Genomic DNA, 6,761 nt, shown 5'->3' with positions numbered 1-6,761 from the left:
TTGTCGGAGAACTTCTACAAGAGAGAAAAAGCAACAGTCTCATGCCTGCAACAAAACTTGCAAGACAGACCAGAGAACAATACAGCAAAAGAGAAGGAAAACATCGAGTGGAAAGATGGAAACAGCACAAAAGAGCCGGACGTTTCCAAGAACAACTCGAAAAGGAATACATCGACAAAGTTGGATCAATGCAGTGGCTTAAAAATGGAAAACTTGGTTTTGATGGAGAAAGAATTCTGATTGGAGCACAAGATCAGGGACTTCTAACAAATCGCTTAAAAAAAATGGCAGGGGTCTCACAGAATGATAAATGCCGATTCTGTCATACAGCTGTTGAGAGTGTAAACCATCTAACTTCAGCATGCCAGGTCCTCATGGCAGATGGGCATTATACATCCAGACACAACAAGATCTGTCAATATCTCCACTGGAAGATCTGCAAGGAACTGGAGATGTAAGTCAAAGAACATGTCTGGGAGCACGAGCCAACACCAGTCTCATCCAATGGAAAAATAACGATCTTCTACGACAAAGAGATCCCAGCAGGAAGACACATAGAAGGAGGTGCAATCAAACCTGATATTGTCATCTGGAACAAGCAAGAGAAAACAGCCAAAATCATTGATGTGACAGTCCCCAATGATTACGGCCTGAATCGAGCTGAAAGGGGAAAGATCTCAAAATACCAAGACCTGAAAAATGACCTAAGAACAACATGGTCATTGAAAGACATCAATATCATTCCAGTTGTGGTAGGAGCAACAGGCCTGATGAAGAAGAACCTGAAAAAATACCTTGAGGCAATCCCCGGTCACCCAATAGTATAAACACTAAAATGACTCTTAGAAAATTTACAGCTGTTGGTAAAAAAAATTTATTTGGGGTTTGTCATCATTTTCCTCACCTGCATAGTGCAGGGAAATAGTTGGAGAATAAACCCGGTTGAGCTCTGGTTATTAACTAGAACCAGTTCATGATGTCTGCTGCTGTAACTGTAAGGTCAGAGGTCGATGGTGGAGGTGGAACGAGGAGTGTCTTAAAGGGGAAAAATCAGCGGCGTTTCTGATTCTGTCATGAAGACAATTTGGCAGCAGAAATGCTGGAAGATCAACATGACAGAAGAGACGGACATGAACTGAGGACAACAGGGTGTCCAGATTTACAACGCTGACGTTCAGCTGCTCTGATCCAGGTTTCTGACAGCTTCAGTCAGCTGGATGTTGGCTCCTCCTCCTCTGCATGGACAGACACGCCCACCATAATGTGTCAGTTGTGTTCTGTGGTCATTCTGTAAAACACTCCTGCATGACGATGCGGCTCTATGACGTCATATTAATGTTATCAATCAATCCTCTGTGGGGGCTGATCACCTCTGATCTTTGCATCGTGTTCAAAAAATCCATTTACCAAAAATAAATTCATGGTGTTATAGCTGAACCTGTAGTTTCACACTAAATCAACTCAAACCATGTTTTTCTAAAACTTAATCTTTCATTGTGTAGTTATTAAAGTATTCCTACATTTTGTGATTATTTACAACAAACAGTGATATTTAAATTTCTACTGGGGTTATTTTCAAATCAACAGAGTAAAGAAGCAGACTGGAGATCATCTTGGACTGATGTGATGTTGAGAGAATGTTCTCAGAGCTTCTTACCTCGTAGCAAATAAATCACAGATTTGACAGAAAACAGTTTTTTCAGTTCCCACCGGTTGGCCACGGGGCAAAATCTGTCCAGGATATAGTTTTTGAATTTGCACTGACTTTCAAGTGGCAAGAGAATATCATTTGATTTTGATCTGTGGTAGTCAGGACTATCAGAAACTGCCAAGTTCCCTCAAAAATAGTTGGTCCTTAATGAGTAATTAGCCGTTAATTAGCGGCATATCCATGAGATGTGAAAACGGCTAAAGAATTATTTAGAATATCAATAGATAATATTTTATTGACATTTACAAGAAATAGTTAAGTGTTGTAGAAATGCATCATAACAACTGATCAACATACGTATCATGGAATAGGGAGGTAAAAGCCTGCCCCCTGGTGGTGATATCATGAAGGACACAGTGGACTTTTATCTTGGTTTAAAATGACAATAGACATCTAATTCCACAGACCCTGAAGCAAAATGGACATTATATAATTTGAAATCGGGGATGTGCTCCAAAATGATCCTGGACAGAGTTATGGTGCAACAAAATCACAAGAATATTCCAAGACAAAAATTTCTGTTTTGTTTTTTTTTCCCCCCAGCATAGCAGAAAAACATCCTGCTTGACAGCGCCTAAGTGCATGCGTGATGACATCACAACTCTATCTGGTTAGGGAGACAAGGTTTCTTTCAATAACAAGAACTGTCAAAAAACCTTCTCGTGTGGTTGGAGTTGTGTGGCGATACAAATCGCCGTTTGAATGCTTGAATAACGATGTCAGTCACACAAATCAATTAATAGTGAAAACATGTTCATTGCACCCAGAATGTTGCTATTTTTGGTAGTTGAACTTTGCGGTGCGGTGTCATAATAACGCATCAATCAGATGCTCCGCGAGGCCTCATAACATCCTGAACAGTGCCCACCTGTTGTATGGTTGGGGGTGCCTGGCTGCCTTTCGTTTCTGTCTTCTGTTTCTGTTTTTTGTTTTTCCTTCCAGGTGGCACGCATTTAGGACTGAGTGGCTGTGTGGCTGAGTTATCAGGACCTCACCCTGATCACCTGAGGCTGATCATGTGCAGCTCATCAGGACTCACAGCTGTGGTGCATCTACATGGATTGGAGCATGGTGGCATTTAAGTCTGGAGTACACAGTGTGTATTTGCCAGAGACTCGACCTTGTGACCAGACGGGTGAGATCGTCGTCTTGAGAGCCATCTCATTATCATGGATGCAGAGACCGTCCAGGTTTGACGCCATGGTCTGTGAAAGAGGAGGGGGTGAGGTCTCACGCTCGTCAGCACACTTCCTGAGGTACGTTAGGTTTTGTGACTAACATTTGTACAGTCAGTAAATGTGGTGTCCCTCACACCTTATTATATTGAGCTGTTATGTTAGTCGTTTAATCAGCTTCCACTGCAATGATAATGTGAACTGGGTGTTCCATGCCTGCAGGGTGGGAAGCTGATTAGTGATTAAGCCAGGAAGTGTTTGCTGTTTATGTACACCTTTGAGTGGTCTCTCTGTGTGTGGAGTGTGGACTCACATGATGGTTTCTTCTTTCACAGACTCGGTTTATCGCGGCCACCTGGGGGGCGTCGGCGGGGTCCTTGGGTCCAAACTGGTTCTGGCTCCGGACCGTTTGTGCTGCTAGGAGCGCACCGCTTATCCACCACGCCAGACCGCGCACTCATTTGTTTGTACTTAGCACGTCACTGTTATGTCATTAAATTTTGTTATCCTTTGTACCGTGCTCTGCTTATTTCATACTGGGTCCTTCAAACGCTGGTCGGTTCTCCGTCCTGCGTCCAACACATAACACCACCACTGGTTTTCCGTAATCAAAATATGGTCCCGCTAGGCAGAAAGGACCTACTATGAATGACTGCTTGATAGTTTGGCACTTTTCACATGGTGCAGCAGACAATCCTGGTTGGGAGGCAGCAACGGAAAATCTGATCTACACATTCGCCTAAACAAACTATACCTGGCAACATTCACATCTGAACATTCCTTCTGGTCATACGTTGCACAAACAAATCTCTCAGTGGTTGGCAGTACAGATTCTGAAGTCTCCCACTCTGTGTCCAACTCAGCAAACAAGGTTACAAAGTCCTCTGACTTAAGGAATAAGGTGAGGGGTTTTACTTTGCCCTTTCCTTTGGAGACACTCAGAGTTGCAATCAGTGAACGTGTGGACGTTGAGAAGTGCTCTCTGCATTTTTCTTCCCAAGTGTTTCAGCAAGCTTGCAGATACAGATGATTCAACGGTTATCTCCAGAACCAGTGAGGAAGAGCAAGTCAGCAGCTAAGATTTCATGAGCTGCTGTCAGTGAGGCACAAAGACGTCTGTATCAGGACTTCACCCAAGACTCGCACAAAAATTCAATCAGGTTTTCCTTATCTGACCCCTCAGCCAAGAACGTCTCGAATTGCTTTGGTGTTTTCTGCTCAGGCCAAGTGATTTTAACTGCTTGAGCCCACTGACTGCCCTGCATTCTCCTTCAGTTTTTAATGCTGCGTGATGGATAGTGATCACATACAAAGTCCACCATACTGCATCCACACTTTTTGGTCACACCAACTAATTCATTCAGAAGCTTGTCTGCTAAATGACCAGATGTGACACAGATGTTCTGTGCTTGCTGAACAAAGGCCACTACATCAAAAATCAAACCTGAACCCCAAAGTATCTCTGGCACACACTTGCTGTCATGGTCTGCCTTGGTCCTTTGCCCTGTCTAACCTTTTGTGTGTACTTTGTCTGTTTTCCCTCCAGGTGGCGCACTTCAGAGCCGAGGAACATCTGCAGCTCATCATCTCCTCTCACCTGACATTCATGAGCTCCTGATTATGAGCCAGCTACTTAAACCCCGGCTCTGAGCTCAGTCTTTGCCAGTCTTCTGTGATGCAGCCAGAGCAATCTGTGATTCCAAGTCCATGACACCGTGAACCTTACATATGCTCTCCGTGACCTTGACTGTGCCACATTCCTGCTGCTTCCATGCACTCGACATCTGAGCTTTCCACAGCTCATTCCAAGGTAACCTGACCAACTCTAATTCCTGTATTAGAGCTCGTTTATTTCTAGTGTTTCCAGATGCCCTCCTGCGCGCCTTCCATGTTGTGTACGCTCCTGGCTCCCATGCCACTACCAAGCACTAAGTCACTTTGGAACTCATCTGCTCTCAACGTCAGAGCGTGTAGTTCTGCCATGCTTCAGTTTAGTTCCTGCATGTCTGTGAGATCCCGTTCTCATGCTGCTCATTTGTGACTATGCATGTTTCCAAGAATTAATTCCAAGAAGTGTATGAGCTCTGATGCAGAACTAAGAACTCTCAAAGTTGTATCTAAAGTCAAGTCCAGCTTAATGGAAACTGCATCATAAGACGCACAGCATCTGACCCGACCTCTGAGGACAATTCCTGAACAGTGAATCCTATTCCCTCAACAGTGAATTTTATTTCCTGAACTGTGAACGTTCCTGCTTTAAGCCTTCAGTGAACCATTTGTGGTTAGTCTTTCAGTGTTACGAGTGCAATCACTCACCTCTGTTCTCCTCCATCCTCCTAGTTCCTTGGCTCTGTGTGTCCCTCCTGGCTCCAGTCCCAGCTCAATATGCTCCAGGACTCCAGCTGTTCTCAGACTCCCAAGTCTGTCCCTGTGTGCACTGCAGTTCCCGAACTTCCACCACGACATGTGGGCCCTGTCTCAGCTCAGCACTTTTGATTTATTTAGTATTATAAATAAATCTGCTTTCGTTCACAAGCTGTTCTGGTTCTTGCTCCCAGTGTTTGAGTCCATCACCTATAACAGTTCAGTTCCGTCTGAACCTCTAACCATAACACTTGGCTCCTTTTTCCAACTCATGCAACAATTTGACTTCACATTACCAGTTCCCAAGAACAAAGGCACAGGTGTCAGGAAATAACTCAGGAGATTTTTCAAATCAACCTCCCTGCTTTTCCCAATAATTACAACAGTCTAAAACGAAGACTAATTGATATGATTAAAAGAGTAATTAAAAACTTTAGAGCAACTTTTGAGGAGGGAACTTCTTGAAAATTGCATTTAAATGACATTCTCTCTGAAATAAAGAAATTACGTTGCACCTTGAGTCACCACCAACTGACAAGATACAGCTTTTGCTCTGTGGCCTATGGTTAGCATTAGCTGTTGCAGCTTACAGTAAAGCTTGTTTGTTTAGCTTGGCTCGCTGTTCTTAGAAAAAATGATTTAAATACATAAATGTAGCTGTAATACTTGCTGGTCAGCTTAGTTGATATCTCATGAATATTCCTTACATTTGTTGGGGTCTCAGAAAAGTGATTTTAATGAGAATGGATGAATGACGGTGCGACTATTGGCAAAGAAATATTCAAACAAGAAAAATAGAAACTATTTTAATAACCGTTTTGTACCCAAAATGACTATTCACTGAAATGGGTGCTATGAAATCACAAGATATGATGAAGCAGGACAGACTTTACATCTGAGTTGCATACACACTGCCACACAAAAATTCTAACATAAATAAGAGGACAACTGTTTTTACAGACATTTCCCCCCAAAATTGTTAATTGAGGATGATAAAGTTACAATCCATATTTACACTCAAACAAAAATATGGATAAGTACCTACAAAACATATTGGTTAGTGATAAAGAAACAATCCCATGACAAATATATGCAAAACTGAGAACCCTGAATTACTGTTGAAATGTGCAATGTCTCCTTATAAAATACTTCACATACAAATATAAAAAAAAACCAAGTGTTTAGATCTCGTGCAGTGCTATTCCCAGGACACGAGTGGTGGGAGAAGATTGTACAATGCTGCACACACAAAGACCATGTCATCCAGAAGAGGCATCAGTGTTAAATTGCACTTTGTTCTTGAGGATGCCAAACCGTTTCAGGCTGCCTACGGCTCGCACAACATGTATCCGGCATTTACAACTTTCTTGGTCTTGCCAACATCAATGGAATTTTTCTGCTCGATCCCTGAGCTCAGAGGTGGTATATGTAGCTTGGCACACCATAAACACACTCTATTGTGAAACCCTGATCCACCAGTATTTCATCACCAGGGTCCAAGAGCAACAGGA

General features: G+C 42.8%; 1 long non-coding RNA gene across 1 annotated transcript; it reads left to right on the top strand.

The window, feature by feature from the left end:
- The first annotated feature begins 2,912 nt into the window (after nt 1-2,912).
- On the top strand, nt 2,913-5,370 carry LOC117530257. The gene is made up of 3 exons (XR_004566266.1): nt 2,913-2,967; nt 4,433-4,696; nt 5,227-5,370. It is a non-coding gene; the product is annotated as an uncharacterized LOC117530257 (long non-coding RNA).
- The last annotated feature ends 1,391 nt before the right edge of the window (nt 5,371-6,761 follow it).

The sequence above is a fragment of the Thalassophryne amazonica genome, chromosome 18, assembly GCF_902500255.1.
Source record: "Thalassophryne amazonica chromosome 18, fThaAma1.1, whole genome shotgun sequence".
NCBI lineage: Eukaryota > Metazoa > Chordata > Actinopteri > Batrachoidiformes > Batrachoididae > Thalassophryne > Thalassophryne amazonica.
Note: the sequence above shows the minus strand (reverse complement) of the source record. Positions and strands in the feature narration are given on the sequence as shown.